Source organism: Canis aureus, chromosome 13, assembly GCF_053574225.1.
Source record: "Canis aureus isolate CA01 chromosome 13, VMU_Caureus_v.1.0, whole genome shotgun sequence".
Lineage (NCBI taxonomy): Eukaryota > Metazoa > Chordata > Mammalia > Carnivora > Canidae > Canis > Canis aureus.
Window position 1 is genome coordinate 45,275,620 of NC_135623.1, and position 21,642 is coordinate 45,297,261.

A 21,642-nucleotide genomic window follows, 5' to 3' on the forward strand; every position below is an offset into this window, starting at 1 on the left:
TCATTTCCTGTTAAGAGTCGCTACTCTAATATGTACGAGATCTTAAAAATAGTGAAGGAAATGTTCAAAACCCTAATAGGAAATTGGACAAAAGACACAGACAATTGATAAAAAGAGACAAAAGGCTCCTGAGCACCTGAAAGGATACTTAATCTTGCTCATAATAAGAAAAATGCAAATTAAAACCACACCGAGATATTTCTTACCTATCAGATTGGCACATATCCAAACATGGACCTCAGTGAGGCAGACATTATTGGTGAGAGTGCAGAATGGCATAACCCCTCTGAAGCAGACGGGAAGGTATCTAACAAAATTATCTTTACATTTTCCTTTGACCCAAGAACCTCACTTTCAGAAATCTCCAGAGATACAGCTCCACAAATACAAAACACCATGTGCAGAAGGTTATTTACTGATGCTTTCTCGAAACATCAGAAGGTTAAAAATAATTCAGGTATTCATCCGCAAGGCTGGTGGTATAAACTATGACACATACACCCAATGGAGTACTCTGCAGACCTTAAAGGAAATGAAGACTAGCTCTATGTATTGATATGGAATGATGTTCAGGATGTCTTGTTAAGTGGGAAAAAATAAGGCGCAGATCAGTGTGTGTGCTGTGTTACCAAAGTAAAACTTTTAAAAATGGTAGGTAACCTGTAGCAGAAGAATGGAAATGAGGGGTAGATGGAAGCATGCAAGGATTTAAGTACATCTTTCCTTTTGTATAATTTTTCAAATTTTGAACTACATAAATACCAAATATATTACGAGATATTAAAAACTGGAAAAGTAAAAAAAACAAACAAATAAACAAAAAAAACTGGAAAAGTTAAACCCCTGAAATTGGAGAGAAACCAAAATAAATACATGTGCCTCTATTTTATTATTTTATTATTTTTTAAAGCTTTTATTTATTCATGAGAGACAGAGAGAGAGAGAGAGGCAGGGACACAGGCAGAGGGAGAAGCAGGCTCCATGCAGGGAGCCCAACGTGGGACTTGATCCTAGATCCTAGATTCTAGATCCCCAGGATCACACCCCCGGCTGAAGGTGGCGCTAAACCACTGGGCCACCAGGGCTGCCCTAAATTAGTCTTTGACACAGTACAGGCATATCTTAGAAATACTGTGGATTTTGTCCCAGACCACTGCGATAAAACAAATATGGCAAAAAAGCGATTTAAATGAATTTTTTTGGTTTCTCAATGTGTATAAACATTATGTTTGCATTATACCGTGGTCTGTTAAGTGTGCAATAGCATTATGTCTAAAAATCTATGTACATAACTTGTTTAAAAAATACTCAATTGCAATCCCTGGGTGGCTCAGCGGGTTAGTGCTTGCCTTCGGCCCAGGGAGTGATCCTGGAGTCCTGGATCGAGTCTCAGGTCAGGGTCCCTGCACGGAGCCTGCTTCTCCCTCTGCCTGTGTTTCTGCATCTCTCTCTGTGTGTGTCTCTCATGAATAAATAAATAAAATCTTTTTAAAAAATTAAAAAAATAAAAAATACTCAATTGCTGGGGCACCCGGGTGGCTCAGTCCATTCCGCGTCTGACTTGATTTAAGCTCAGGTCATGATCTCAGCGTCATAGTCTCAGCTCTTGTGACTAGCTCCACACTGGGCATGGAGCCTGCTTAACATTATCTCTCTCCCTGGCCCCCTACCACTTGCTCATGTGCACGCGCTCTCTTTCTCTCTAAAAAAAAAAAGCACAATAAAACAAAAAACAAAAGGAAACAAAAAAACACTCTATTGCTAAAAAATGCAAACAATCATCTGGGCTTTCAGGGAGTCATTCTTTTTGCTGGTGGTGGTGGGGGGGTGGTGGGGTTTGCCATGATGCTGATAGCTGCTGACTGACCAGGTTGTAGCAATTTCTTAAAATAAGACAACACTGAAGTTTGTCACATTGATTGACTCTTCCTTTCAGGAACAATTTCTCTGTAGCATGCAAAGGTAAAACCTTTTTTACCCACAGCAGAACTGTCAAATTGGAGTCAATCCTCTCAGACCCTGCCACTGCTTTATTAACTAAGTTTATGTAATACATATTTTTTAAGATTGTATTCATTTGTTCATGAGAGATACAGGGAGAGGCGGAGACGCAGGTAGAGGGAGAAGCAGGCTCCCTGCGGGGAGCCCAATGTGGGACTCAATCCCAGGACCCAGGGATCACTACCTGAGCTGAAGGCAGATTTTCAACCACTGAGCCACCAAGGCGCCCCAAGTTTATGTAACATTCTAAAATCTTCTGTTGTCATTTCAACAAACCTTATACATCATCACCAGGAATAGATTCCATCTCAAGAAACCAACTTTGCTCATCCATAAGAAGCAACTCCTCATCCATTAAAGTTCACCATGAGATCGCAGCAATGCAGTTACATCTTCAGGCACCACTTCTAATTCTAGTTCTCTTGCTATTTCCAACTACGTCTGTAGTTAACTTCCTCCACTAAAGTCCTGAACTCCTCAAAGTTATCCATAAGCGTTGGAATTAACTTCTTTCAAACTTTTGTTAATGCTGATTTTTCACCTCTTCCCATGAATCATGTATATTCTTAAAGGCAATGAGATGGTGAATCCTTTGCAGGAGTTTTTTTTTTTTTAATTTACTCTGTGCAGATCCGTCAGAGGAATTCTATTTATGGCAGCTACAGCTTTACAAAATGTATTTCTTAAATAATAAGACTTGAAAGTCAAAATTGTTTCTTGATCCCTGGGCTGCAGAATGGATGTTGTGTTAGCAGGCATGAAAACTACATCAATCTTGCCCATCTCTGTCAGAACGCTTGGGTGACCAGGTGCATTGTCAATGAGCAGTAATAATTTGAGAGGGATTTTTTTTTTTTTTTCTGAGCAGTAAGCCTCAACAGTGGGCTTAAAATATTCAGCAAACCATGTTGTAAACAGATGTGCTGTCATCCTGGCCTTGTTATTCCATTGATAGAGCACAAGGAGAAGAGATTAAGCATACTTCTTAAGATGCTAGGATTTTTGTAATGGTAGTTTCCACTTAAAGTCACCACCCGCATTAGCTCCTAACAAGAGAGTCAGCCCGTCCTTTGAAGCTTTGAAGCTGGGCATCGATTTCTCTCTAGCTCTGAAAGTCCTAGATGACGTCTTCTTCCAGTTAAAGGCTGTTTCATCTACATTGAAAATCTATTGTTTAGCATAGCTAGCTTCATTAATTATCTTAGCTAGTTTTTCTGGATAACTTGCCGCAGCTTTTATACCAGCGCTTGCTTATTCACCTTGCACTTTTATGTTATAGTGACAGCTTCTTTCCTTAAACTCCATAAGCCAACCTCTCTGTTAGCTTCAAACTTTTCTTTCTTTCTTTTTAAAAAGATTTTATTTATTCATTTGACTGGGAAAGAAAGAGAGAGCACAAGCAGGGGAAGCAGCACAGAGAGGGTTAGAAAAGCAAACTCTCCACTGAGCAGGGAGCCTGACTTGGGACTCGATCCCAAGACTCTGGGATCATGACTTGAGCGGAAGGCAGATACTTAACCAACTGAGTCATCCAGGTACTCCATCTTCAAACTTTTCTTCTGCAGCTTCCTCACCTCTCTCAGGCTTCATAGAATTAGAGTTAGGGCCTTGCTCTGGGTTACACTTTGGCGAAAGGAATGTTGCTGCTGGTTTGATCTCCTATCAGGACCACTAATCTTTCTCCATATCAGCAAAAAGGCTGTTTTGCTTTCTATCATTCATGTGTTTACTGGAGTAGCACTTTAAATCTTCTTTAAGGACCTTCCCTTTGCATTCGCAACTTGGCTAACTGAAGCAAGAGGCATAGTTTTCTTTCTTTTTTTTTTTAATATTTTATTTATTTATTCATGAGAGACACGGAGAGAGAGAGGCAGAGACACAGGCAGAGAGAGAAGCAGGCTCCACGCAGGAAGCCCGATGTGGGACTCGATCCTGGGACTCCAGGATCACATCCCGGGCCAAAGGCAGGCACCAAACCGCTGAACCACCCAGGGATCCCCAAGAGGCATAGTTTTCAACCTATGTTGGCTTTCGACATATTTTCCTAAGTTTAATCATTTCTGGTTTTTTATTTAAAGTGAGAGATATAGGATTTTTCATATTGCTTAAATACTTAAAGGCCATTAGGGTTTACTTATTGGCTTAATTTCAATATTATTGTATCTCAGGGAGGTCCCAAGAGATGGAGAGAGACACGGAACAGTCAGTCATTTGAGCAGTCAAAACACACACAATATTCATCAGTTAAGTTTAGCAGCTTATATGGGCTTGGTTTGTGGTGCCCCAAAATAATTATGATAGTAACATCAAAGGCTATTGATCACAGAATGCCATTACAAATATAGTAACAACAACAACTATATAATAGTTTGAAATATTGTGAGGATTACCAAAATGTGACAGACACAAAGTGAGCAAATGCTTTTGGAAAAATGGTGCTGGTAGACTTGACAAAGTCTCAATTTATAAAAACACAGTATCTGCAAAGCACAATAAAATGAGGTATGCCTGTATTCTGATTATATTTTTAAGACTATCATCTTAGAATACATCCGAAGCACAAAAAGCACTTCAAATAAATTTTAAATTTCTCTTAATAAATAATTTCATTATTATTTTTTTATTAGTCATATTGGTATTATATGATAGGATGAAACAAATAAATAAATATCTTAGTTATCAAAATTTTCACTGTAAAAGAGATACAAATATAAAACAAAAATTTTACACATGTAATATTAATTTTAATTAGAAACATCAATATTAAATATTATATATACATGTATGTATATATGTATATATTTTTTAAAAGTTCTTACTGGCACTATCCACTGTTATTTATTATAAAACATTAAATACATCAAAATTCCTAATTCCACAGTGATTTTTGGATAGAGAAATAAAAAAACAAGCGGGAGGATGGCAGGAGAGCAAGCAGTGGGGGAAGGAGGCAGAGAGGAGGAATCTATTCGCCACTGTCAGAGATGACTAACATGCCAAATTTTACTTTGAAAGTTGATAATGAAAGGAATATTATTAAGAATTTCTCTGCCTTTGGGGGAGAAGCTGCCTATGCCCACTTTATTTAATTTTTATTATTATTTTTTAATTTTAGTATAGTTGACATTACAATGTTACATTAGTTCTAGGTGTACAACTACCATGCCCACCCACTTCATTATGGAAGACAAACAGCCAATAAATGTAGAAAAAAAATGATATTGTAAGAGAACCATAATTTTGCAATACCAGTGAAATGATTGTTCCCATAGAACATCATCAAAGAATGGTAAACTCTGATGTGAAATGTCACTGGGAAATGCACGGTGTTGTTCTCAACAGTTCATTCACCCCTACAGTTTACTTGCTAATTACAAAGGAAAAAGTAGATCTTAGCAATGGAGAGATCTGGTGGTAGCCACTCAAAAGTAACCAATTATTCATATCCAATAGAAAGGAAAGCTGGTATTACATGCTTCCTAATGTGATGCAGTTTAAGTGCTCAGGATCACCTAGGAAGTATTCTTGAAAAAAAAAAAAAAAACAACTTAACCTGAATATAATCAAGATTTTAGATCTAACTTACAAGTTATAAGAATTATACAGTACAAAGGAAAAGTTAATAATCCAAGAAGAAAACAATCAGACAGGTGTAGAATGAGAAATATTTTACAAAGGCAATTGACCTAATCACATGAAAAAGTCAAAATCATGAAAAAAAATAATGTTGGGGATTCTAGACTGAAAGAAACTAAAATGATGTAGCTGCCAAACAAAATATGTGAATTTTGACTGAATCCTGGTTTGAAAAGGCAGCTGCAAGGGTATTTTGGGGGAAATTGGGTAAATTAGATAGATTGGTAGATTAGATAAACCAATTGGATATCAGTTGATTAATAAATCATTACGAATTATCTTATGTGTTAAATAGTATTGTGGTTATGTAGGAAAATTCCTCTCTCTTGTATGCATGCTGAAATATTTAGTGTAGATATAGATAGATGAGAGACAGATAGACAAAGCAAATATGGCAAATGTTAACTGTTGAATATAGGTTGTTGGATGGTGGCCATATGTTCATTGCACTATTTTTTTTTAGCTTTTCTGTTTTAAAAAATTTTGTAATAAAAAATATGGCCCAAAACATTGTACAAATATTGGATGAGATATGGCTGAACATAAAGAAGGCTCAAACAAGTAGGCGGTTAGTGGGGCATGATTATTCTATCCTTAGACTATTTAAAGAGGCACAAAGCATCACTTAGTCTGAGACAGCTGATGGTATGAGATGCTAGGGTGGCACTAGATTCAGCACTGAGGCTGTTGGTGCCGACCATGAAGCTGATTAGATAGATATCCAGATAGACCTAGAGCATCTGGTAAGGACTTACAAAAATAGGTAGCAGTGAGTGATGATGTTGGCAGGTTTTATGGAACTCAGTGATAGGGACAACGCTGAGAAATCCAAAGAGGAGCCACTGTCATCGGGGAGACCCACAAGAGGGATTTAGGCTGAGATTTAAACAAAGGGTATAAATGAACTAGAGAGAAACCTAGGAAGGACCATAAATCAAGCTAAGTTTTGAGAATCTCTTTAAAAGCCAGGCAAATGAGTTCCTTTAAAATTATATAGTCACCCTTCACTTTCCTAGTCTCAGATAGTTTTTCCCCCCTCTGGGTAAGAGATAATGGTTTGTTAATTAGTAGCTGGCCTCATCACTAGTTTCAGGGTGAAGAGGAAATATTACTTTGATTGAAAATTTCACGTCTAGAATTTAATTACCTCTAGAACAGTAGGTAAGATATCACGGCCTCATGACATTTTGGTGCCTTTTTAAAATGACCATAATCTATCAGAATCTTGGGGGAAATTGTGTGTTGAAATAAGATAAGTATTGGAAAATAATTCTAAGCCTGAAGAAGAGACTTAAAAAACCACTTAGATGCACACTATTGAAGTTCAGGTGAAAGGGAAGTTTCTGTTTAAGTGACAAGAATGAACTGGGCTTCAAGATTCTCTACCATCTTCATGTTTTACAATCTGGCTTCTGGTTTGGGATCCCAGGGAAAGTCTGAAGGTGGATGAAGTTGTTCTTGGTGAAATTACCCCGGCTTCTTTTCTAGAGTAGCTGGCTTGGTATGGCATTTGGAGCCTGTCTGTCCTACTTTACCTTTTAGTTATGTAGGGCTTTGGATTGTTTTCCAGGATTTAACTTAGTTGTCTTTGTCTGGCACCATATGTGTTCATGGAAACATATTGTAGTGTATGTTGTTTCTACATTTCATCACAAGATTGGGCTCACAGGAAGTTCTGGAGTCTTGGTAATATACTGATGAATAGGGGAGAGCAGGACTAAATGTTTCCTAGTCCCTGAGTCTTAGAGATCCCTGTAAATTCACAATTTAGGAGATAGGATTCATGAGAAGGGGTGTTTTTTCAAAGGCAAGGATTATGGAACAAATAAATTAGTTACTAGTCTATTTAAGTAAGTAAATACCCACTTGGTATGCTTTTTGATCTGTAAGGACCCTCCAAATTCTTTAGTTATGTTCTACGTGTAAAGAACAGATCGTTGCTGCTAAACTAGTGCTTGAAAATATTAGCCCTCACTATTAAGGAAACAAGCATTTCTTTGAAAAAAAATTTTCCCATTTCCACTGATAATGCAAAGGTAAATTCCACCAAGATAGAATAACCATAAATTCTTATTAAGTAGCATCTTAATAATGCTTTATCATTTGGTAAAATACTCCACAGTGCTAAAAACATTCAGCACATTAGCAAATGACCCAAATTAACTCAGGATTATTCCTTTAAAATTGATGGCCCAAGTATGAATAAAACCTGAATTACATAGAACTCCAGGATTTAAAATCAACTTGCACCATACTGATACCACTTAGGGGTCTTATCATGCTGTGTTCCTTATGATTTTGTTGTAATTAGTCAGAATATGCTGCTGCTGTTTGTGATTTCAGGGAAGAAGATGTTTATATAGAGAAAATGTTTCATTATCCCTGCTTTTTGAAATTTCTTTCTTTGTAAATGGTATTTTACAATATGTTTTTCCATCATTTCAAACCTTAAACAAGGTTGTTAAATAGTATTTTATCATACATGGAATAATTGCTACCTATTAGTTTTCTTCCCTATCTCCTCCCCTAGTTCTATACATGCATATACAACATTCGCACATATTAGCTTTATATACGACAATTTCTGGCTCTTCATAAAATGTTACTGCAGAAGTACAGTGTCAGGTTTTCTTGGCTTTTTCATCTACTTTGGTACCATGGCCAGGGTTACAGGTGCACTATTGCTTCCTTTAGCTTTTTTCTTTTTCTTTTTTTTTTTTTAAAGACTTTATTTATTCATTCATGAAAGGCACAGAGAGAGAGGCAGAGACACAGGCAGAGGGAGAAGCAGGCTCCCTGCAAGGAGCCTGATGTGGGACTCAATCCTGGGACCCCAGGATTACGACATAAGGAAGGCAGATGCTCAACCACCGAACCACCCAGGTGCCCCCAACTTCCTTTAGTTTTTTCATTTTGGTGGTTATTTTGAAGTTAGGGATAATGTCTCAGTAGAATATTTAAATGTCTGCATTCCCTCATGATGTGTGCCTTTTATATTGCTCTGGGATGCACTCTTTTTCCTGCTTTAATTCTCTAATTTCTGGGTGATACTGGAATCAGTCATGGGTATCACAGTGAAGGTCTATATTAAAACCAAATATAATCCTTCTAGATGTAGAAGTTTGATGTACCATGAAACATGGTGTGAAAAACAGCTTCTCAAATATCTAGAAAGACAATTATTAAATTTCAGCTATAGTTTCACCCTTATTTTGTAAGTTTTACATATACCCAATTTCCATCCTTGGATTCCACAGAGGAGGTGGTTCTAGGCTTTCTCACTAGTGAGGAAAAAGGAGGAACCACGGGGTAATATGAGGGAAGGGCAGGTATATATCACTATGTGATAGGAAAGGATTGGTAGGAGCATCAAGAAACTGTAGTATGAAAACTGGAAAATGAAGAAATATATTTTTCAGTTTCGAGATAATTGGGAGAGGAGAATAGGAATGCCAGTAGAATAGACAGTTACTATTTTTGCTTGACTAGAGTCCTTCCTCATCTAGTAACAACATCATGATTTTTCGCCAAGAAACTATCCTTTCCCTAGGAGATACATAAGGGTCTCAATTATAGTGCCCTCTCCTCCCCTGGCAAAGAATAAAAATTTGGCTCAACCCAGGCAGATCAGATTCTCCAAGGGATGTGAATCTTTAATTGAAGGGCACAGAGAAGGAAGATTTTTTTCAAGCTGATCTGTTTCAACAATGGTATTTTGAAGAAACTTTCTCATCAGTGTCTGCTCCCTAGATATCCCTTTTTGCTCTAGTTACAGTTTTTTTTTTTAAGATTTTATTTATTTATTCAACAGAGAGCACAAGCCAGCAGACAGGTGGAGAGGCAGAGGGAGAAGCAGGCTCCCCCATGGAGCAGGGAGCCTGTTGCAGGGCTCCATCCCAGGACCTTGAGATCACGACCTGAGCTGAAGGCAGATCTTAACCCACTGAGCCAGCCAGGTGCCCCATAGTTACAGTTCTTTCTGAAGCCTTGTTTTTTTTTATCCTACTGATGCCTGTTGCTTACAATGTTACAACTCTGATACATTCAGACCAAGGAACTAATTCTCTTTAGTGATTTGGAGAAGGTAGAAAGAAAAGTTAACTTTGATAAAGAGGGGACTAGATTAAAGAATGGGGACTTTCTGTAAAATAGTAGAGAAAGACTTTGTCCAGAAATGAAGTAGACCTCTAGTCCACCTTGAGATAAGAAAACGAAGCCAGAATGTAAATCAGGGCTCTGCTTCCTTCTTTGAGAAAGTCATATGCCAGCTGTACTAACAGTATGCTTAGTGAGGTGTTTGGGTTTACATTATGCTGCCAGTTCCTTTTTTCCGTTCAAGTAATTCTGATCTAGACTAGAATGTGCTGTTAAGAAATATGTTGGAATATCTAGAACTGATCATATGATTTACATAATCATCTTGGAAAATATATAAATCAATGGCAGAGGGGTTTAACCAATTTTCTAGTTGAAAAAAAGTAGAACAATGGAAACTTTCCTAATGTCATCTTTAAAGATCTAAATTAACCTACCTTCTTTGTCTTTTTGTTATTTTCAGTTTTGTTTCTTTATGGGTTTTGAATGTAAATTTAATACAAATTTGACTTAGGTTCTTGTCCTTGATTAAATAGCAGCTCATATGTTTATAAATATTTAAGAGTGTATTTTCTGTTGTCAAATAATAAAGACAGCTACTTCACAATGGAATATACTCTGTTTGCCAGAGTTAAAGAATTCAAATTCACCTGGGGCCTATAAATGTAGATAGGTTTTACCTTGAATGCTACATGGTAAACAAAGTCAAAGCTTCAGGATAATCTATTAGTTGACCTAGAAAAGTGTTTGTGTATATTAGGGTTTCTCAACGTTGGCACTACTGACTTTGGGAGCTAGATAATTCTTTGCTATGAGTGGCTGTCTTGTGCATGATAGGATGTTTTTCAGGATCCCTGGTCCTGTACCCACCAGATGCCAGTAGCAACTCCCCCAGTTGCCAAATGTTCCCTTAAGGGAGAGGACAAAATCAACTCTAATGAGAACCACTGGTGCATCTCATTGTGGTTAAGGACTGGTTATAGAACCTGATGAACCTGAACTCCATCCTGAGGTCTGCTACTCATTCACTGTTGACCTGGGAAATTACTTATTTTCCATATTTGTGAAATGTTGATTGTAATATGGACACCTCCTAGGATTTTTGGAGAGATAAGGCAATGCACTTAACTTGGTGATTCACCCATAGTAAAAACTCAATAAAAAATAATCATTTTCATTAATAGTAACTGTATCCTAATTCCTAATCCTAAATGCAAATTCTCTGACTCAAATCTGCAAGATAATGACGAATCACATTTTGAATTGTGTTGTTTTTATAAAGGTATAATCAAGTAAGACTCCAGTATAAGTAAACTAAGCACTAAATACAATTAATTCCTAAATAGGACACAGACAACTTCCTTTGTAGTTAACTCTTTGAACTTGAAACCATTTCATTGGGAATGCCTGGGTGGCTCAGTTGGTTAAGTGACTTTTGATCTCATCTCAGGTCTTGATCTCAGGGTTATGGGTTTAAGCCCTGCATTGTGCTCCATGCCCAGCCTACGAATGAATGAATGAATGAATGAAAGAAAGAAAGAAAGAAACCATTTCCAGAGAAATGACTGGAATAATGTTGCTTTCCATATATGGCTATGGAGGAAAAAGCATAGCTAGGAGAGAGAAAACTAAGAGTTATATAACCTAAGAAGAAAACCTTGACATCCTCCCTCTTTCTCTAAGTCCTTAGGTGTTAGTGGTGAAAGACACCAAGAAAATGAAGAAATAGAAGGTAGAACGTTGTCACATGGAACTAATCTAAGAAGTACAACCAAAAACAAAAATTAAATGAAGAAATTTCATACACGTACATTTTAAATGCTCTCAACCACAGAATTAGAGACATGACAGATGAATCCATGAATTGTCAAACCACTTGCTGTATAAAAATAAACTTCTGAACTTCAGTGTTTTGGTCAATAGAAAATCCTCTCTTTAATGACTCAATTATGACCACAGACATCAGAACTTAACACATGAAAAAACAATTCCATGCCAACCTTTGAGGCTGTGAAAAAAAGAATCCCCAGTAGAATGACATTTAAAATGTGATTTAAATCCCTCACCATAAAGTTCAAACATCTGGAATTTTTATGTACTTTCCTCCTGGATTCTGGTGCACACTCAGGTGAGTACACCTGTTAATCACAAACAAATGACTATTCTGAAGGGGTCGTTGTGTACCCTTTTTAATTCCAAGTTCACTTTGGGGATGTTCAGATTGTGCTTTTATTTGGAGGGCTGTGGAAATGATTAAGATCTGAGAAGTTTAAATATTTTGTTAGAAGATTCTGCTGAGAAGAGGAATGCTGATTATTGCCGTGTAGTTGCAAGGATACCAATAATAGGGCCTCTCAGAAAGAAGTCACCTGACATTTCAGACCACAGTGAGTAATCGTAGGGATATTCTTTACCAAAGTAAATTGCATGGTTCAAGCAATATGTTACTCTCCTACTGTGAATTGTGCCAGGATCAAAATTGTTTTAGACCAAAGCACTAAATTACACAACGATGCCTTTTAGAAGATATTCAACAAACAATTCTTGGTGACATCTCCTCTCAATTTGGCAAATTAAAAAATGAAGTTGCAAAAGCTTTAAAGAAGGCACACAGCTAGTTAATTGGAGAGTTTGTCCAGAAAACACATTCCTATATCCCACTCCAGGTCCAGGTTGGTGATTAAATCATGGACACATTGATTGTTTTGATGAAAAAAAAAGTTTACCTGTTCATTTAATCTAGGACATCCTTCACCTCACATATACAACCTGCACATATATCTTTAACTTTTAAAAAATTTTATTATAGTGGACCCACAATGTCACATTAGTTTCCGGTGTACAATTTAGTAATATTTAACCTTTCAATTAGCTGAAGTGTCAAATGGTTAAAGCATCTGGTCATTGTTCTCTGTGATATCATTCTTTTTTTAAAAAGATTAAAATATAATTGACATACAGTATTTACCCTCTAGGTGCATCCATGTTGTAGCAAATGGTAAGATCTCATTATTTTTTATGGCTGAGTAATATTCCTGTGTGTGTGTGTGTGTGTGTGTGCATATCTGTATGTGCATCACATCTTCTTTATACACTCATCTATTGATGGACAATGGGGCTGCCTCCATATCTTGGAAATAATGCTGCAGTAAACAGAAGGAAGGGTGCAGATACTTTTTTGAATTAGCATTTTCTTTTCTTTGGGTAAATACTCAATGGTGGAATTACTGGATCACATACTTCTATTTTTAACTTTTTGAGGAGCTTCCATAATTTTTTCCATTGTGGCTGCATCAATTTACATCTCCACCAACAGTGCACAAGAATTCTCTTTTCTCCACATCCTTGTCAACACTTGTTTTTTCTTATCTTTTTGATACTACCCATTGTGACTGGTATGAAGTGATATATCATTGTGAGTTTGGCATTTCGCTGATGATTAGCGATGTGGAATATCTTTTCATGTGTCTGTCATCTGTATGTCTTCTTTGGAAAAATGTCTATTCAAGTCATCTGCTCATTTTAATCAGATTATTGGTTTTCTGCTACTTTGATTACTAGCCCTTTATCTATTAAGACATTTGTAAATATCTTCTCCTATTCCTAGGTTGACTTTTAGTTTTGCTGTTTCCTTTGCTGTGCAAAAGCCTTTTATCTTGATGAAATCCCAGTAGTTCATTTTTGCTTTTGTTTCCCTTGCCTTTGGAGACATGTCTACTAAGAAGTTGTTGAGGCCAAGGTCACAGAAGTTGCTACCTGTGTTTTCCTCCAGGATTTTGATGGGTTCCTGTCTCACCTTTAGGTATTTCATCCATTTTGAGTCTATTTTTGTGTATGGTATAAGAAAATGGTCCAGGTTCATTTTTTTACATGTGGCTGTCCAATTTTCCCAACACCATTTGTTGAACAGACTGTCTTTTTTCTATTAGATACTCTTTCCTGCCTTGTCGAAGATCAGTTGGCCATAGGATTGAGGGTCCATTTCTGGGTTCTCTATTCTGTTCCATTAATCTGTGTGTCTGTTTTGTGCCAGTACCACACTGTCTTGATGATTACAGCTTTGTAATATAGCTTGAAGTGATGCCTCCGGCTTTTTCTTTTTTCAACATTCTTTTGGGTATTCAGGGTCTTTTCTGGTTCCACACAAATTTTTGGATTGTTTGTTCTAGCTCTGCAAAAAACATTGATGGTATTTTGATAGGGATTGCATTGAATGTGTAGATTGCTTTGGGTAGCATAGACATTTTAACAATATTTTATTTATATTTATTTATAATAATTAATCTTCCAATCCATGAGCATGGAACATTTTCCATTTCTTTGTGTCTTCTTCAATTTCTTTCATGAGTGAAATAAACTTCTTTGGTTAGGTTTATTCCTAGGTATGTTATGATTTTTAGTGTAATTGTAAATGGGATCAATCCCATAAATTCTCTTTCTTCTGCCTCATTGTTAGAGTGTAGAAATGCAGCTGACTTTTTGCATTAGTTTTATTTCCTACGACTTTGCTGAATTCATGTAAAAAGTTCTAGCAATTTTCTGGTGGAGAATTTTGGGTTTTCTACATACAGTATCACATCACCTGCCGATTATGAATGTTTGACTTCTTCTTTGCTAATTTGGATGGATTTTGTTTCTTTTTGTTGTCTGATTGCTGGGACTAGAACTTCCAGTACTATATTGAATAACAGTGGTGAGAGCGGACATCCCTGTTGTGTTCTTGATCTCAGGGAAAAAGCTCAAAGTTTTTCTCCATCGAGGATAATATTTGCTGTGGGTTTTTCATACATGGCTCTTATGATACTGAGATATATTCCCTCTGTCCCTACACTGCAGAGAGTTTTTATCAAGAAAAGATGCTGCATTTTGTCAAATGCTTTTTCTTTTTTTAATAAAGATTTTATTTATTTATTCATGAAAGACATAGAGAGAGACAGAGACATAGAGGGAGAAGCAGATTCCCTGTGGGGAGCCTGATGTGAGGACACAATCCCCAGACCCAGGATCACGCCCGGAGGTGAAGGCAGATGCTGAACTGCTGAGCTACCCAGGCATCCCTGTCAAATTCTTTTTCTGCATCTATTGCAAAGACCATATGGTTCTTGTCCTTTCTTTTATTAATGTGATGTGTCACATTGATTGATTTGCTGATGTTGAACTTCCTTGCAGCCCAAGAATGAATCCTACTTGTTCATGGTGAATAATCCTTTTCATGTACTCTTGGATCCTACTGGCTACATCTTGGTGAGAATTTTGGCATCCATGATCATCAGGGATATTGATCTGTAATTCTTCTTTTTGGTGGGGTCTTGGGATCAAGGTAATGCTGGCCTCATAGAAAGAGTTTGGAAGTTTTCCTTCCACTTCTATTTTTTGAAACAGTTTCAGAAGAATAGGTATTAATTCTTCTTTAAATATTTGGTAGAATTCCCCTGGGAAGCCATCTGGCCCTGGCCTCTTGTTAGTTGGGAGATTTTTGATGATTGCTTCCATTTCCTTGCTGGTTATGGGTCTGTTCAGGTTTTCTATTTCTTCCTGATTCAGTTTTGATAGTTTATGGGTTTCTAGGAATGCATCCATTTCTTCTAGATTGCTTAATCTGTTGGCATATAGTTGCTCATAATATTCTCTCATATTTGTATTTCTTTGGTGTTGGTTGTGATCTCTCCTCTTTCATTCATTTTATTAATTTGGGTCCTTTATCTTTTCTTTTTGAGAAGTCTGGTTAATGGTTTATTGATCTTTTTAATTCTTCAAAGAACCAGGTCCTAGTTTCGTTGATCCATTCTGTTTTTTTTTTTTTTTTAATTTTTCTATGTCATTGATTTCTGCTCTAATCTTTATTATTTCTTTTCTCCTGCTGGATTTAGGCTCTATTTGCTGTTCTTTTTCCAGTTCCTTTAGGTGTAATGTTAGGTTGCATATTTGAGACTTTTCTTGTTTCTTGAGAAAGGCCTATATTGCTATATACTTGCCTCTGAGGACCACCTTTGCTGCATTCCAAAGGTTCTGAACTGTCATGTTTCATTATCATTTGCTTCCATGTATTTTTTTAAATTCTTTAATTTCTTGGCTGACCCATTCATTCTTTAGTAGGATGCACTTTAACTTCCATGTGTTTGTGGTCCTTCCAAATTTTTTCTCGTAGTTGACTTCAAGCTTTAAAGCATTGTGGTCTAAAAATATGCATGGTATAATCTCAGTCTTTTTATATCAGTTGAGACCTTATTTGTGACCTAGTATGTGATCTATTCTGAAGAATATTCCATGGCATTGGACAAATATGTGTATTTTGCTGCTTTAGGATGAAATGCTCTAAACATATCTGTGAAATCCAGCTGGTCCAGTGTGTCATTCAAAACACGTATTTCTTGTTTCTCCTTCTGCTCAGATGATCTGTCCACTACTATGAGTAGGGTATTAATGTCTCCTACTATTATTGTATTATTACCAATGAGTTTTTAAAATTTTGTTATTAATTGGTTTATATATTTGGCTGCTCCAACATTAGGGACATAAATATTTACAATTGTTAGATCTTGTTGGATAGACCCTTTTATTATGATATAATGTTCTTCATATCTTATAATAGTCTTTGGTTTAAAATCTAATTTTTCTTATATAAGCCTGGGTACTCCAGCTTTCTTTTGATTGTAATGAAAAATGGTTCTTCACCTCCTCACATTCAATCTGAAGATGCCTTTGGGTCTAAAATTAGTCTCTTGTAAGCAGCATATTGATGGGTCTTGTTTTTTATCCGTTCTGATACCCTATTGTCTTTTGATTGGAGCACTTAGTCCATTTGCATTCAGAGTAATTATTGAAAGATATGAAGTTAGTGCCATTGTATTACCTGTAACATTGCTGTTCTTATAGATTGTTTCTGTTCCTTTCTGGTCTTTGTTACTTTTGCGGTCTCTCTCCATTCAGAGGATCCTCTTTAATATTCAGTTTTACTTCTTCCTTATCAATTTGGATGCCTTTTATCACTTTTTCATGTCAGATTGCTGCAGCTGGGATTTCCAGTACTATGTTGCATAAAAATACTGAGAGTGAACACCCTTGTCTTGTTCCTGATCTTAGAGGAAAAGCTCTCAGGTTTTCACCATTGAGGATAATATTAGCTGTGAGTTTTTTGTATATGGCCTTATTATGTTGAGGTATGTTCTCTCTAAATCCGCTTTGTTGAAAGTTTTTCATCATAAATGGATGTTTTACTTTGTCAAATGCTTTCTCTGCATTGTTAGGGTGATCATATGGTTTTTATCTTTCCTCTTTTTATGTGATGCATCACACTGATTGATTTGCAAATACTGAACCACCCTTGCATCACTGGAAGAAATTCTACTTGATTTTGGTGAATGATTTTTTTTAAGGTATTGGTGAATTTGGTTTGCCAAAACCAAATTTGTTGATGATTTGTGCATCTATGTTCATCAGAGATACTGGCCTGTAGTTTTCTTTTTTATAGTGTTTATCTGATTTTGGTATCAGAATAATGCTGGCCTCACAGAAATGCACTTGGAAGTTTTCCTTCCTATTCTATTTTTGGAGTAGTTTTAGAAGAATGGGTATTAACTTTTAAATTTTTTAAATTATTTTTTCACCACTCATTTATTAGGGTATTTGAAGCTTTATGTGTAATAAGCATGGAATGCAGAACAGATATGGTCCCTATCTCTCCCCTTCTAGTAAGCTGGTTGACAACCAGCTTCTATAACACCTTTGCAGAAGGCCTTGTAGTATATTATCAAAACTACCTGCCACCCCTTACTTATATGCTCTACCTTTTAAAAGTTGTAAATAAAAATGTAACCCTCTTAATATTTCTTTAATTTTTTGCAACTAGATTGAAATTTCATTTCTAGAATTTTCTACATGCCTTCAAAAGTTCCTCTAGTAGGAAAGAAGGCCACTCATCCTGCATAGGGCTAGGGAGGAACTCCTTTGACCCCAAGGCCAGTTATCTTGAAAACTCCACCAGCTTCAGGCTGTTGCAGAAGACCCTTTAGGTCAATTCAACCTTGGACACAGGTCACACACATTTTAGACTAGTCCTTCCCTCTGAAGCAGCATGAAGTTGTTTTATGAACAGGCAACTTCACAGTTTGAAGTCTTTTCCCTGTCTTAGGATCTAAAAGAATCACTCTTCCTCCATTGTAACAGGCAACCCAGAGCTCCCCCTCAGCATCAATACACATTCCATCTGGAATTTGTTCTTTCTCCAGCTTGTAAGCATGTCTGCAGTTGGAGAGCTTTCCTGTTTGCAGGCCATAGTCAATGGCTGTCAATGTAATAGATGATTTTGTGATCCAGGGACCAATCCAAATCACTGTAGATGTCTACCTGGTCAAAGTGCTCTACTGCGTGGTGGTCAGAAAAAGGGAGTACAGGAACCCCTGGTGTTGCTCCAGAACTGCTGGCATCATTTCCTCAAGCATGGTGCCAGCAAAGTATCTCCCAGTGGGATCCAGCTTCCCATCATTGAACTGATTGTTTTTCTCTTATCTACTGTGGCCAGGACAACTGTTAACTGATCTTCCCAGTTCAAAGCACAGAACTTTGTTCCAATGGTGGCAACATAACCTCCTGCCTGGTGAAGGGTCACAGAGCTGATGGGGGAATCCATGGTCACTTGCTGCACTCACTTGCTGAGCAAATCCTACTGGCAAACCTTTTTTGCAGAAATATCTACAAAGATCAGAGAGGTGGATGCCTCCTTCCACACTGGAGACAAGGCACTGGCAGTTCTCTGGGAAAACATACTCAATCTTAATGGAAGACATTGTCATGGGAAGATCTTGGTACTAGTGACCCTCAGAGAGCTGGCTTGAATTCTTTCTTTCTTTCTTTCTTTGTTTCTTTGTTTCTTCTTTCTTTCTCTTCTTTCTTTCTTTCTTTCTCTTCTTTCTTTCTTTCTTTCTTTCTTTCTTTCTTTCTTTCTTTCTTTCTTTCTTTCTTTCTTTCTTTCTTTCTTTCTTTCTTTCTTTCTTTCTTTCTTTCTTTCTTTCTTTCTTTCTTTCTTTCTTCTTTCTTTCCTCTTTCTGTCTTGAGGGAGAGAGCACATGGACAGCAGGGAAGAGGGGGAGAGGGAGAGACAGAATCCTAAGCAGGCTCCTCAGCCAGCACAGAGCTTGTCGCCAAGGCTCCATCCTCTCAACCCTGAGATCATGATGTAAGCTGAAATCAAAAGTTGGATGCCTAACCAACTGAACCCCCAGGTGCTCCAGTATTAACTCTTTTTTAAATGTTTGATAGAATTCACTTGTGAAGCCATCTGGTCCTGGACTCTTGTTTATTGGGAGTTTTTTTGATTACCAACTCAAATTCATTACTAGTCATTGGTCTGTCCTAATTTTCTATTTCTTCCTGAATTCATTTTGGAAGATTGTATGTTTATAGAAATTTACCCATTTCTTCTAGGTTAAATAATTAGGTTATTAATATCCCTGGCTTCTAATTATCTTGCTACTTGAAATGTGAACTATGGACCATCATTATCAGTGTCACCCAGAAGCTTGTTATAAATGTGGTTTCAGGCCCCAGCCCAGAACAAATAAGTCAGAATATTTTTTAACAAGATACTCAAGTGACTTGTATACACATTAAAGTTTGAGAACACTGTTTTAACAACAATATGTGTATAATTTGTGCCTATGTATCTATTTATGTATTATCATCTTTATTTACATTTCCTCCCCTTTCAGAATTTTATATTACTTTACTCACCCTAGTAAAAACAGGTGAGTTCAATAAAATAACCTAATTGCACAAAGTCTACAAATGACCAGTTATTTCCCAAAATTATCTTCTAAGTATATTTGACTATGAAGAATTTTTACAGAAATATCTTTATTATTAAGGTAATTTTTGATTATTATTATATCAAAATATTGTTAAGCAGCACTGAATTTTTTTCTTTTCTTTTTTTCAAAGCTTTTATTTATTTATTTGACAGACAAACAGAGCAAAAGCAGGGGGAGCAGCAGAGAAAGAGGGAGAGAAGGAAGCTCCACACTGAGCAGGGAGCCTAACATGGGGCTCAACCCCAGGACCCTGGGATCATTACCTGAGTTGAAGACTGACATTTAACTGACTGAGCCACCCAGGCACTCCTGAATTTTTTTCTTTTAAAGAGACTTTTTACAAACATCATACTCTTATAATCAATATAATTAATCTAATTCCTCCCCCTTTGACTTAAATTTGAAAATTTATGAGTCATATTCATAGTCTTATTTTTGGTTTGGTTTTGTATTTGTGTATTTATGGCAATATGTGTTTAAGTGACCTGTGGTTGGGATGACATTCCTAGAACACAGAATTTTCAGTTTGAAACCAAGAAAATCCTGGGCAAACTAAATCAATTTTTCTATAATAAAGCTTATTAGGACTGATCACAATTGAAAAAATATTTACAACAAGTAATTTTTTATTTGAAATACTATTAGCATGTTGATTAAATACTGATTTTTAAAAATCACAGAAGGTTATAGTATGAGCATTATGACATTTTCATAAAAGAGTAAGTTTTAAAACACCTGCTTCATTTCTTTTTATGGACAGCTTTTAAAACAATCAGAAAAGTCTACTCTCATGTGTTTGACAGAAAACTCATCTTCTCTTAAAGTGCCATAATAATTCTGAGATTCCTTAAAGACCAACCTTGAAAATATAACTTTTAACTTTTAAAAAGGACATATTTCTCTGCTGGTATTGCATAGTTATTCTAACTAGTAAACTAATAAGCTTTAGTGGTCAATAAAGTAGATTGCCACTGACATTTTCCCTTTGTGTTTCTACAAGTATCTGAGATTGACCACAGTCTCGTGGAAGTAAAACTGTATTTATTTTCAGATATCCATTGTCATTTTAAAAATAAAAGGAATAGGGACAGTGCAAAATTTAAGAAAGTCTTTGGACCCTAGAACTAGTATGGGCAAGAATCAAACTGAGAAGATTATTTATTTTTATACAGAGATCACTTATAAAAAAGAATGACTCAGAGGGCAGAGCCAAAAGCCATCAGAACAACTCTCAGAGAGCAGACCTAAGCCCTATTCACAGAACAGGCAACATGAATCTGGCTGGAATTCAGAATTTCTACAAACTGATGACCTTTCCATCTTTTTAAAATGGAAGTGTCTACTGTGGTTAATCCACGCATATCTGACCATTATATTATAGACATGTGGGTGGCAGATAATCTGTCTCTTTAGTTCACAAGACTTCTGACCAAGAGGAATGGTACTGTAAGTGCTTTGTTTAAGATATCTTACTTAAGGAGAGTCAACTCTATCTAGACCTAATTTAGATGATGAACCTCAACCTGAGACTAATGCTAAATGGTATGCAACTTTTGAGGGATTTTAGGAAGAGTTGAGCATATTTTACCTGTGAGAAGGGTGTGAATTGTTGAGTTAGAGGGTAGACTGTGGAAGATTGTATTTTATAGAGATAGCCATAGCTATTATCCTCTACCTCACATGTTCATCTAGAATCTTGCCATTCTCCCATCATAAAGCAGAATCTAATTCCCCTCCCACTAAATCTGGGTAGATTTGTGCCTCACTTGTAACCAATAGAGTATGGCGGGAGAGATCTCAGATGACTTCTGAGATTAAGTCAAAAAGAAAATATTACCTCCACTTGCATCTGGAACACTAGCAATGGAACTCTGCATTGCCATGTACATAGTCCAACTGCCCTGGGACTAACATGCCTTAAGGGAACTCAAGCTAGTCTATACAGGGAGATGTCATGGAGAAGCTCAGGGACTACCTAAAAGAGAGTTACATGGCCAGTTTCTAGCTTCTTCAGCCCCACACTGTTTTAGTACCAGTTACCATATAACTGCAACTGCATAAGAGCTCTGAAACAATACCAACCAGAGAAGCCTGTCCTGAAACT

The 21,642-nt window shown here is 36.7% G+C and overlaps 1 protein-coding gene and 1 pseudogene across 14 annotated transcripts in view; both read right to left on the reverse strand.

The window, feature by feature from the left end:
* The window catches only part of ANKS1B (ankyrin repeat and sterile alpha motif domain containing 1B), a 1,050,493-nt gene that overhangs the window by 534,753 nt on the left and 494,098 nt on the right, over window positions 1–21,642 (reverse strand). The window lies entirely within an intron of this gene.
* On the reverse strand, window positions 16,545–18,706 carry LOC144282402 (regucalcin pseudogene; annotated as a pseudogene).